The 12,827-nt window shown below is 52.2% G+C and overlaps 1 protein-coding gene across 1 annotated transcript in view; it reads left to right on the top strand.

Moving 5' to 3' along the window:
• The first annotated feature begins 1,110 nt into the window (after nt 1-1,110).
• LOC149350802 (uncharacterized) overlaps nt 1,111-12,827 on the top strand; it is a 51,873-nt gene continuing 40,156 nt past the window's right edge. Inside the window, exon 1 of the mRNA XM_089579944.1 lies at nt 1,111-1,291. The gene's annotated coding sequence lies outside the window, so the exon portion shown is untranslated. The remainder of the gene's footprint in view (nt 1,292-12,827) is intronic.

Raw genomic sequence — 12,827 nt, 5'->3', positions numbered from 1 at the left:
GACCTTCAAAAACGTATAAAACGATGCGTAAAACAGGCCGCCAGTCGCTTTCCCTCTCTCCCCCTCTATTTCCCTCTCCGCCTGTTCTCGAATCACTAGAAGCCCCCCTTCGGTGGAGCCAGGCTTTAGGCACTCCACCTACGACGTCCCACCGATCAGACAGCAGCGCCCGCATGACTGCAGCATCTCTCACAACGTATCGAAGTTCAAACCACTGCCTTGGAATGTCGGGTGCTTCCTACCGGAATGTATCAGAAAATAGAGCATAATACGAAAATTTGAGATGTTCCAAATTTTTCGCCGCTCAGACTTGGTGCTCAAACAGTGATGCACCCAACCGTACTGCTTAACGTAGCTCGGCACTCGTACCTTATCACTCGTAACTTTAATACGAAAAACAATAATGAAAGGTAGGGATAGACACACTGCTGCGTCCACTGTTGTTCGAGAAGCCTATCTCTTTCGCACAGGTTTGCATCACTTTGAAAGCTATCCTTAGTGCTTTATCAGCGTGCTCTTTGGATCATTCATTACCACACCTGCAAATGAGTCTTGCGCTAGGTCACGGCCTCCTCACGTTGCTGCATCCAGTGCGCAAAAAACTGCTGAGAAGCGCAGTAACAACATCTCTCTATGCGCCACATGCAGTAAGTACCGACGCAGATATCGCGATCAGCACGCGGGAGGAGTCCGAAATGCGCACCAGTCATCTCAATCGCTACGCACCGAACTCTTAGGCGATCCCGTTTCCGCAGCCAGCCGGGTGAGACCGTCGGGTCATCGACCGTGACACCAGACGTAACCCCCCACCCCTCCTGTCGCCGCGCGGCCCAAATGGCACACATACATAAATGTTCGTTCAGTGCCGGAGAGCCTCCCGTCGAACGCGCCCCTAGAAAGGCTGCACAGCCATTTGGCGCGTAGATTGTAACCAACCGAGCGCGGCCCCCAAGCGGGCCGCACCATACGCACCGCGCGCGCGTCTCTCCATTCACTAAAAACCAGTTTCCTCCACGCGTTCCCGTTTCAGCCTTTGTCCTTCGCCCTCAGACACCGCCTCTCCCGTGACGTCACGCGTGACGTCGCCTCCGCGATTGCCGGCGAGCGTCGTTCGACGCGGGGACCGCGAGAAAGGAGCTGCGCCCGCCGCCAGACGCACGCCGCGAGTCGCCGGCTCCCGAGAAGTCCAGCCGCCGCGCGCCCTCCGGAAAAAGAAAAAAAGCCCGCCGAGCTGAAGACCGCTGACCGTCGGCCCGGGAGTCATCCGCAGACAGCCGAGGAGGAGACAGCGGTGAGTGACACGCAACGAAAGAAAAAAAATAATAATGAGGTGTGTTGATGCGCGCGAAAGAGAGACTGCCTAACCAGCCGCTTGAACAGGTGGCTGCTTGGGCCGCGCTCCCAGCCCCGGCCGGTGCACGGCTCCGGAGGCACACTGGGGCCAAATCACGGGTCACGCGCCTGCCTCGTTCGCCTACGGGGGCCCACACGGCGGCCTCCTAGCTACGGCGTAAACAAGACTCCGCCAACACGCCGTCCGGTCACTCAACGAAGTTTTCGGTTCTTTGTCGCCATCACTCATTCCTTGCGAAGTTAAATGACCGAGGTCTGAACGCCGCCTACACTCATTTGCGACGCTGCTCTTGACGTTGTTGACTGGTGCACTCTTCCCGGCTCTTTCTTAGCATGCAAAAAAAAGGGGGAAAGGGAGGGGGGGGGGGGGGGTGACCTGCGACAAAGCAAGATATGCAGGCAAACAAAAAGGCGACGTCAATAACTTAAACTTTTACTTCGAATATTCGATATTATATCGGAGAGTAGTGCAGTTTATAATGCCAGAGCGTGATGGCCTCGCTTTTCCTTGGCTCTTTTATTACGCGCACTAGGAGTTTCAGCTAGCAGGGACCCTAATACTAAAAAACTCTTAAGAAAAAACATAGACTGGTGAACTTAAAAATTTAAGCGTACTTATTGGCGAAGCTGGCATCGAGCGAGGACCGAGCGCAGAGGAACCAAGCAAACAATGCAAGGACGGATGCTGCGAAACTGTTTTGTACGCCGGTGGTTATCGGTCGCAAATCGCGTACACGGCACTCGGTGCGCTCGTTGCCTCAACCGCGCGCGGCACGTGTCGTTGTACGGTAGCTCCCGTGCGCGGATGGTCGCAGTCACGCAAGGCGCCCTTGCGTGCTGCGCGTTTTCGGCCGCAGGGGACGACGAGCTCGGCGGCGTCTTGCGAGCAGCGACGGCCGAACAACATGCACGGAAAATTGCTCGGCAACGACCGGGGAGGAGCGTTCGTGAAGTCAACGGACGGCGACGTAGCACGCGAGAGGGCCCGCATCGAAGGGTGCCGCGGACCTGCGAGCGCACCTCCCCCGAACCCCCCCCTCCCCGAACCGGAGGTGCGCGCTGAAAAGTGCTGCGGCCGGCAGATGTGCCGCTCCTTTTCACGCCGAGAAACGGTCACGCCTCGGCGTGTTTGCACTGCGCTCTCCTTTGTTCGCTCGGGTGAAGCCCTGTCCCTCCTGCTCCGACAGGACCGCGCGACTGGTTAATTGGCGAAGCGCTAACTCCTCGGGTACATAGTCTGCGTTATGTTACTCGGGAATGGTACTGCGCGCAGGCTGATGGGAATACACATGCTTCACTTGGCAAACACGACCTGCGAAGGGGCGTCTCTCCAGCAGGCGCCGACCGTTGGAAAAGACGTCCCTGAGATACGAATTCGGTCCGGTGCCAGAAAAGAACGCGTCCGGTTTGTGGCAGGTGGCCTTCCCTAACTTGCAGCCTTTTACGCCTGGCGGAGGCAATACTGGCAACAAGAAGTGGTAGAAGCACGTACCACGCGCCGATATTTTCACTTGCTTACGTTGCTTGACCCTTATTTGACGAATGATAGAAGCTTCCATTCCAGCTTACGTCCGAAAACGAGTAGCTGAGTCTTTGCATATGCCATGCACGCACCTCAATAGTTACTGCATGGCGATCAACGAAATGAAGTGCAGTTCCCTGAAAACATGATTCCATATTAGGGGCAGGCCTAAATAGCCAAGACGGGCTTTGGTTTCTGCAATATATATATATATATATATATATATATATATATATATATATATATATATATATATATATATATATATATATATAAAGAGACACCCCCCACCCTGCACCAAAAAACATGTTGACATTGCTGTTCCACTTGTCACAGCCCGACGCACCCACTTCTGAGCTATGATCTGCTCACTCCGCTACCGTGCATAATGAAAGCACCGGCTCTGTTTTTAGCTTCGACGGGAGTTGTGTGGTCAGGGCGCGGTTGCGGCAGCCGCCGACACCGACAGCTGTTGCAACGAAAGATCATTATTGCCTTACGAGCGAATTCAAGGTTGTCAGCGGCGCATGGGCTGTGTATACGTTCCGCACGGCGTCTTAGCGTAGGCACCGGCAATTACGGCCGAATACTCGCGTGACCTCCTCTTCGAGTAGCCAAGTGTATTAACGTGTCAAGTCAAGTCGCGTTGGCACTAACCCTTTAAGACCACTTATGTTTATGCGTTTGGGGTTGAAAAAATCAGACAGCCCTGACCAGAGCTGCATGCTGGCGTGCAAGAGGCATGCAGAAGCTAAACCGCGTGCTTGGCGAAGTTTCATCACCGCAACATTGGCTGCTAGCGAGGGGGCCTTGCTGCGCCAAAGGACAGCGAGATTCTTCGCCAGTTTGCAAATAATGCTTCTGATACGCAGCTTTAGCATTCTGTTGTGCTTCATATACACCGTTGGCGAGAAAACCAACATGTGGAAGCGTTGCGCATTGCAGCATTATTAATGGAACCTACTGTGGTTGATATCAGAATGACGCGCGTAAATATACCGACTAATAGCCTTAGTCGCTTTGGGACGTTAAACCCCATAAACCAACCAACCAATAAGTACTTTCCTGGCAGCGATTGTCAGTGAAAGGTTCTTCAATGGCTTGGGGTAACTAGAATTTATGATTCTGTTTAATGCATTTCACGCACCAAAGCTATAGGGTGGGTCATGAGGCAGGCCATTGTTGAGGTCTCCTCAATAATTTCGTCTAGCCGGGATTCTTTAACTTGCATCCCAATCTCAGTATGTGGGCGTCTTTTGCACTTTGGGGATTCGAACCGTCATTTGAGCAGACTTACGCCAGTCACTGAGTGACCACAGCGGGTCACATGGAACTGAGACACTTAAACACTTGCATCTACTTCAATGCTATAGCCGCCGCGGTGGCTCAGTGGTTCTGGTGCTCGGCAGCTGACCCGAAAGACGCAAATTCGATCCTGGCCGCTGCGGTCGAATTTCGATGGAGGCGAAATTCTAGAGGCCCGTGTATTGTGCGATGTCAGTGCACGTTAAAGAACCCCAGGTGGTCGAAATTTCCGCAGCCCTCCACTACGGCGTCGCTCATAGCCTGAGTCTCTTTGGGACGTTAAACCCCAAATAAACCAAACCAAACTATTTCAGTTCTGAGCCCTCGACCGAATGGCAACTATAGAAGTGAGCATGAATGTTTTATGCAATTTATTTGGGTTACTACCAGCGGCAGTTTGTTTATTTTACGCCCTCGTACGGTAAGAACATCCTCATTATTGGTCACATTCGCGCTCACATCCGATCGTTATTAGCATCGTCATCCGCGCGTTCCGTTTGTCAGTGCTGTAGTGGTGTTGAACTTTACTGCATTAGTGCAGAGTCCTAGCGATGTAAAATTTCAAGAAATTTTGAATGGCATGAAAGAAACCGTTTTTTTAGGGTTCTTTTTCATGAAAAATTAGAAATTTTGCAAAACGTGAAAACAGCCATGACAACAACCTTGACAACAGCCGTGAAAACAACAGCACAACGATCAATAATAATGCTCCGAAGTTCAGTCGAATATGCAGTTATAGATATATTGTGAAACGAACTTCTTGTTCTATTGCACCGAGAAGATAAATAATTATTTGCACTTCAGGCGAATATGGAGATATAAATATCATATTTGTGGAACGATCGAACTTCTTGTTCTATTGCACCGAGAAAGGGAACATGAAAACTGATCTATAAGTCACTCCATATCGGACTCAGAGTCTCTATCGCTGGATGCGGCACTACGCGCAGCAGCATGGATTGAAGCTGTGTCCACAGTTAGGTTCGACTGCACATACACAAGCTTTCGAACGCGTTCCCCTGAAAGCCTGTTGCGAATCCTTGTATGGACGTTTCCGAAATGGGACCAGTTTCGTTCGCAGCTGGCGCATGATGGTGGTATATCTGCAGCAGTCGGCAAGCCAGACGAGTTAGCGGCTGGTTGGTGCAAAGGTCTTGCCACCAGGTAGATGGGGCCGCGTGCTTCGCTGAAGACCCCTGTCCTGGACCAAATTCCCGCGGATGTCCTGTACTCTGCTACGTTGAAAATCAAGAAGCTAAGCTTGCATTTGGCTGAAACCGCTTACGTGCACAGCAGCCTATGCTATTTATGTCATGTGTGTAGCGCTGTAGAATTTGCAGCCATTTTGTTCTACTTCAGCCGTGAGTTCAAGTATTATTAGTGTGTTTTTAAGTCAAGCCTGGATCTTATATGTGACCTGGCCTTCAACCCGCGTACTCACAGCACGAACATTTTAAAAGCACTACCTGGCACCGGCGATGACGACTGCTCTCCAATCGTTCAACGATACACGCTGTAATGGTTTTCAAAGCAAAAACAAAAACCTAAACTAAAAGCAAGCAATCATAAAACCTTGAAATTGCATTGTGAAATTTTCGATGTTTCTTTCCATTTTCTCTTGTCTGAAAAAAACGAAAAAAAAAAACGTTTTTTTTTTTTTTCCAAAATTGCAGCGGTTTTTTCAGGCCTTCACATCTCTAGTGCAGACATGCTTCGCCGCTGTAGAACGCATCGCGTGATAGTCAGTTAACCTGAAGTTCGGCACCTATGCTGTTGAAGTGAAACTACGCGGAAATCTCACTTTTACCGAGCAAACGCGGAAAAGGGGCCCAGAAATTTCTTCACCGCTCGCCTAAGACAGTGAAGAGAAATAAATGACTTTGCTCTGTCACGCGCTCAATTCCTGCGTGACTAGACATTATCTCCCGCAATTTTGTCGCTCACATGAAAACTGCCATGCGCACGTCTTAAGCATACGGCAGGCAGTAACAACGGGCGTCTGGGCGTCGCCATATTGCTTCCTGGAGTGCTGGCTGCACCTCGCGTGAGCTCTCTGCAATTGTCGCAACTATCCAAAGAGAAGTTGTGTGCAGCGCTGGAGACTTCTATCGCAAGCCTTTCGCCCTGCACGCACCTGCCGAGCAGCGGATTGGCACAGCTGCGCTTCATCTCTCCTCATCCCCGTCGCGACTGCAACACGTCACAAGTATGCAAGACGTACTTGCGGCATTATTCTGGTTCGAGAAGTCTCCAGAGCCGCACCTAATTTCTGCCCGCAAAACAGGCTGCGCCGCCAATTTTAAGTTGTTTTCGATTTGCAGGGATGCCGACTTCCAGAGTTTTCCAACGGGCCCGTAAAATGCTGCTAATAGATCTGACGGCGCTTGAAAACCCGGCACAAATGAGGGCTCGGGGCGCTCGCTTTTCGTTCTCTCTTTTTTTCCCTATCTTACCGCTACACTCTTATTTACCGTATACACGGGACAAAGTCGCTGATAGACGTCACATTTGGGCAGTTCTAGCTGGGTACTGGAATGACTGTGTAGTGATTGATGGTGTCTGCCAAAGAAAAAAAAAATGGTTTAGCATTGCCAAGCACGAAATATTGTGCGACGGCAGTTTTTGCAGATGGGTACCACCAGTCTGTGGTGCCCACCTGCAACGTAGTCTGTGCATCAAGCATGCATGAGGCCGTGGAATTCCACGCAAAATCAAAAACTGCATTGCCGGATCTAGTATCTCGCTGTCGCACCTTAAATCCGAAACAAGACGAATGGTGTCCGGTCTTGATAATGGCAGAACTGTACGGAGCAAAGCGAGCAACTCGCAAAGTATTTCGCTGCGTGTCTGGAGGTCGGCAGTGAGCAAGAGCCTATAGGCCAAGGGCACCTTAGTCAAGAGAACGGGCCTTGGGAAGCGGTCGGCTGCCTGTGGAACTGGGTGAGCCGGCAGGCAGGCGCGTGACAAGCACATCAGTGGGGGCACCCAGAGGAGAACGAAACTAATCCCCCCCCCCCCCCCCCCCCCCCCCCCCCCCCCCACCCCCCCCCCCCCCCCCCCCCCCCCCCCAGATGGGATTACGGCGGCCGTGCATGCGGAGAAAGAGGAATATGCGGAGTCAGCGCGGGGCATTGTCTGTCACAGCGGTTCGCCTTTGCGCAATGTCCTTATACAGAGTGAGCCCGTCTGACCGCGACCTGCACGATGACGGCTGGCGACTCCGGGGCCCTCGGCGAAGGAGTGGTGTGGCTCGCGCGCAGCGCGTCGCGGATTGCCGCTGCCGGTGACAGGGACGCCGCGGTGACAAGGGAACGGCGGCCGCTCAGCGGGCGACCGGTGAAGGCGAGCGCAGAGAGAGATTGCCCCGCGCGCGCGTAATGCGTGTAAGCGCAACCGCGATGGATGCAAGAGCGCTGCGTGACCGGCGCAGGTTTCCTTAATCAAGGATGAGCGCCATCCGATACGCGCATCGCACACCGAGCGTGGCGGCGGCAACAGCGCGCGACTGACGGTGCGCTGTCTGCCCCCGGCGGGCGGTCAGAGGAATGGACGCACCCTAATGGATGTTTCAAGGCCTCTGCAGGGAGTGCGTCTCCATGGCCGGCAGAAAGGGAAGCCAGCGCCTGGCAGCAGCGTGCGAAAAAATGCAGCCGACGTGCGCGTGCACGACGCTAAGCTGACCCGCCGCAGGGCGCGCAGGTGGTTCGCGTTGGTTCGGGTGAAGCGAATTTGGGCCTAATCTCGAAATATGAACCGACGCTTGCGTTGATGGTCGAAGCCACTGCCGTTTTTTAGCGCCAGCGCGCTCTTGAGAAAGCGGCATGCTGCGCTCAGTAGATGAGCTAAACGGGCGTTACTAGGTAGACACATTATTGTTATTACATTGGTGCTGTTGTGAATATACGAGAGTAGAAAAAACAAGGAAAGAGGCAGGCGAGGCAGGCTGACAATTAAGACCGCCTGCTCTCACGAGAAAGGACAGACAGAGTGGTTTTGCTTCGAGAGAACGGCAAAGAGGTCGGCCTGAAGGCTCATCATCTGCCTTGCTACTCTGGGGGGTTTTGATGGGTGGCGATGGAGAGGAGAGAGACGCGAGCGCACCAGGAACGTGCCTGGTCACAACCGCTAGACCAGACCTGCGTTGCGCACGAATCGAAGGAGTTCCCGCTTTGCCTGAAGGGCTTTCGAAGTCCCCGGACAAGCAGTACCAGGTCCCGTGACTGTACCACGTCGTGGTTCGTCTCAGTGTCAGTACAGTTTTTTAGCAAGCCGCATGGGTGATGTGCTGTCTTTGCCAAAAGTAACCAGGCTGCAGGCTGCGTGGTTCGCTTCTCACTCGTATATAGTGGAGCGCATACTGCTTCCCTGAAGACAAAAAGGCCTCAGAAGTTGAGGACAAGGGTTTTTCTCACCTTTGAGAGGTTTAGACCTTGAAGGATGGCGTAAGTGCTCCGCTGTACGACTGAGAAGCAAAACATACAGCCTGGTTACTTTTTGAAAAGACGGTACGTACACTGCATGCCGCTGCGAGTTCTCTTGCTAGGTGCGTGCGGGAGAAGTTGTGCTCCGGACAAAGAAACGTAGTCAGGTTGGCAGCGCGTGGAAAACCGCTGCTTGCTGTCATTATAGGCGCAGCGCCGGTACACAATTAAGCGCTGTCCGATTGACGCATGCGAGCTGTACCGAGCATTGTTGAAAATCGTTTCTTGGGAACTAGTTTGTTTCGCTACAATGCACAAGATAATTCAGCCACGCTTGAGTCTGTAGTCTGTTTTGCCGTTGTGATTACTGAAAAACTTAACTGGGAAATTCGCCCCTGAAAAATGTTCCGTTGTCGGCCCAGCAAGTGTAGCGTAGTTTTTTCTTCTTCTTTCTTCTTCGTCCTGCTCCTACTTGATGCGCCCCGAGTCCTTCAGTGCTCCTAGAGCAAACACCTCGCATGCTGCCCGAGTGGTTTCTGTTCACAAAACTAATTCGCATTATTGATTCTGAGTGCCAGCTGCTGAAAGTTAACATCGCTACCATCAAATTCTTTTTTCTACCTGACTCCTGCCTGCTTGCGTCCTCAGTATGGTGCTGGTAACAATTTACTTGCTTCGGCTCCTTTTATAGGATGCTGTTAATGTCACGGCATATTCGAATGGTCGTCTTACAGTGCTCAGAGCTGCCGCCGTATATTTGGATGGTCAGAATGGGTCCCTGTGATTATACGTTCGGCCGGTTCCTTCCGAGCGCCTGCCCCCAACTCGGAGCGTTCTGACGAGCTCTCAACTTAGATGTCGGAGCGGCCGAGACATCCATGGAAGCTCGCGTTGTCCTGTACCTGATTGCCCTGAAAATTACTTCCCCCTCCTCTGTCACTCCCTCCCCTGGCTCAGATCGGAGGATGGGAACGAGCGACTGACTAATGCCGAATAGCGAATTTAATACCTGGATATTCAAACCGTTATTCGTAAAATGCGGATATTTGTGTGCCCTGACTACTTCGGGGCGATCGTTTCGCCCTTAGGTTTAGCGATGTAATGATGATATCGCTTGCACACCTTTCGTACAGGCGGCGAGCTTAATCCAATATCAGCGTCGCTGGCGTACCTAATGGCGTGAATGTGTGCTCATGTGCAGGCTCCAGTAAAGTAACCTCCGTACGGAGTCAACAGCTAGGTCCAAGGCGCTGAGCTCCGCAGTTTTTGTTTCGCTCAGCAGCGCACGTGCGGGCGCGTAGGCACCACCACCGCAGCAGCTGATGGTTCTTCGTAAAATTCCGCCTGAAGCGGTTGCTTTGAATGGCGCAAAAGAGAAACCGGATAAATAAGCCCGGCCTTGCGCAGGGGGACGCAAACTCAGTGCAGCCGCGGAAAAAAGTGCGTATGCCGCAGACGTGCCGTACATGCCGACGCTCGTCCCGGGTATTCCGGTGAAGGAAGTCCGCGCCTCACGCCGCTGCTTTTGCGCACAGAAGCGAGTGACACGCGTTGCATACAAACGCCTTTCGGTCGTTATCTGTCGGCAGATGACGCCTTTGTATCTTGTTTGTCTCCGTGCGTGTCCCAACCTCATAGTAGGTCATTTTTAGAGCGCAGGGATTTCTCGCGGTAGAAGGGCGAGGGAACGTCAGCGAAAGAAAACGTTCGGAAAAACGAGCGCAAGTAGAATTGGCAGGTGCGCCCTTCCTCATTCGATGTCATGTGGTGTTATCGCGCGCAGACAGAGAGAGAGAGGAAAGAAGGGAACTGTTCTCCTTCACCTTCCGTTTGGAGACGGGCTGTTGTTTGCAAGCAATCAGCGATCCCTGACAGTACCTCGGTAGTATTTTACCAGTGAATGGAGTGCTTGCACGGTGCATAGCACATAAAAAAAAAAAAAAAAACGCTCGAACGCGGGTGCTTGTCAGGAAGGACAGCATTTCAGCACTCTCCATTTTCAGTATGTACAAGCCCGTCCGTTGAAAATCAAGAGAGAAGAGAAACGTCAAAGCGACAGGGCCGGAGAAGTGCAGGGCCCCTCCCCGAGCATGATAACAAGCCGGAACGCGGGGGGGGGGGGGGGGGGGGGGGTGCTGTTCGTTTTCGACTTTGTCTCGGATTTTCGTCACGTCCGCTAGGCGCGCGGAAGCCAGCTCCTTTTGTGGCCCACAGAAGCCGCAAACAACAATGGGGGCTGCTTTTCTTTGTCGCGAGGCCAGTTAACCGTTCCGGGAAGCGCGCTCCCACGGAGTTGGTTGGTCACGGGCTGGACAGCACACGGCGGAGCGGCCGCCGCTAACAAAGCCTGGGCTCCTTTGGAGGACTCCTTTGTCCGCCTCCTTGGCCGGCCAGGGAAGGGTCCCACACATGCGCGCGCGGCCGAGCCTCGGTCCGTAGGGGGAATTCCAGGGGCCGTCCTTGGAAGGCACCCAAGGACGCTCGCCCAGCAGCGACGAGCGGCCACTGACTCCCGGCTGCGATGACCTGCGAACGGAACCGCTTCGGCGAACACTGGCCGCGGCAGAGTGCGCGCGCGGGTTGGGGAGCAACGGCGGCCGTCGCTTTTTACGATTACGCGCCCAGCAGTTTACGATTTTCCACCCATCACGGGCACGCAACCGCTGGTATGCGCTCGTAAGGGGCTCGTCCACCGCCTCTTCCCAGCCTTTTCATTCTCGTCCCAAGGAAGAGAACGGGTATGCGCACGATACCGCATACCACAACCGCGTAGCTTCGGCACGGCTGGCCGAGCGCTCACGCGCGCGCCGGGCAGTGAGTAGTATGCACGGCCTGTACCTTTAGTTAATGAGCTCCCTGGCCGCGGAAAATGAGTTATTTAATTGTTGTTATAATCCTATGATGTTGCTGCAAACGCAGCACAGCGGCATCCTCTATCGGAGCGTGCATTCACTTTATTTCGTGGCCGAGGATAGTCAACGAAAACTTTCCCTGCTACCGTCTTGCGAGCAGAGACTCGAGAAAATCTCTCAAAAGGCCGAGTAAACAAGGGATTTATCCCGGAAGTGTGTGGAATGCCTGGTTTTTCCTTTCCCTTTCTTTCTTTCTTTCTTTCTTTCTTTCTTTCTTTCTTTCTTTCTTTCTTTCTTTCTTTCTTTCTTTCTTTCTTTCTTTCTTTCTTTCTTTCTTTCTTTCTTTCTTTCTTTCTTTCTTTCTTTCTTTCTTTCTTTCTTTCTTTCTTTCTTTCTTTCTTTCTTTCTTTCTTTCTGTTTTCATTCATGCTGAAGGAGTTAGAAATGCAGTTGTATACTTTCTTTTTTTTTAATAAAAAAAAACGCGCGGCAATTTAATGGCAAATAAAGTTACGGTATCTGTTATCTTTAAAGTATATTTAGTTGTGCCAGATGCATTATTATCAATCAGGAGAGTGATTTTTCATCAGCTGTGATATGTGTGTGTGAGTCGGGGGTTGGGGTGGGTGCTGTTTAACAAATGAGGAGGTTAATCGAGTTAGAATAGACTACGGATAAACTCAACACCAAAGTGGCTCTCTCCCTGCCTCCCCCACCCTCTTTCCCCCAAACTAAGAAATTTTCGATGGGAAAAGCACACTGGGCTAATTTTTTTATTTATTTCGGGGAAAAAAGTTGAGGTGCACTGTGCAAATAAAACACCCCAACCGCCCCTTCAAGAGGTTTGGTTTGGTTGGTTTATTGGGGTTTAACGGTCCCAAAGCGACTGAGGCTATGAGGGATGCCGTAGTGAAGGGCTCCGGAAATTTCGACCACCTGGGGTTCTTTAACGTGCACTGACAACGCACAGCACACGGGCCTCTAGAATTTCGTCTTCAAGAAATTCAGCCGCCGCGGCCGGGATCGAACCCGCGTCTTTCGGGTCAGCAGCCGAGCGCCGTAACCACTGAGCCACGGCAGGGAAATATCTTACTTTATCAGATCAGTGCCGGGTGTAATTGACACATGCAGTTACTTAACTTCCGTTCTACATGATTTTTATGTCAAAGCGAAAATTTCGCTTATTGTGTCGGTATTTTGCTTCAGGCAACAGTCCCCATTCCATGTCACGTCACGAAGCTCATTGCTATTCCCCAGCAATGAGTTGTGTGGCGTTTTGTCGCCTTATCAACCCCGTACATCGCCTAACCTTGCCGCACCCGTATTGCGCCAGCTGGCACTGGCTGTGGTGTGGCTGGCGCACCAGATAGCAGC

This window comes from Amblyomma mixtum, chromosome 3, assembly GCF_055824585.1.
Source record: "Amblyomma mixtum isolate Tamu chromosome 3, ASM5582458v1, whole genome shotgun sequence".
Taxonomy (NCBI): domain Eukaryota; kingdom Metazoa; phylum Arthropoda; class Arachnida; order Ixodida; family Ixodidae; genus Amblyomma; species Amblyomma mixtum.
Note: the sequence above shows the minus strand (reverse complement) of the source record. Positions and strands in the feature narration are given on the sequence as shown.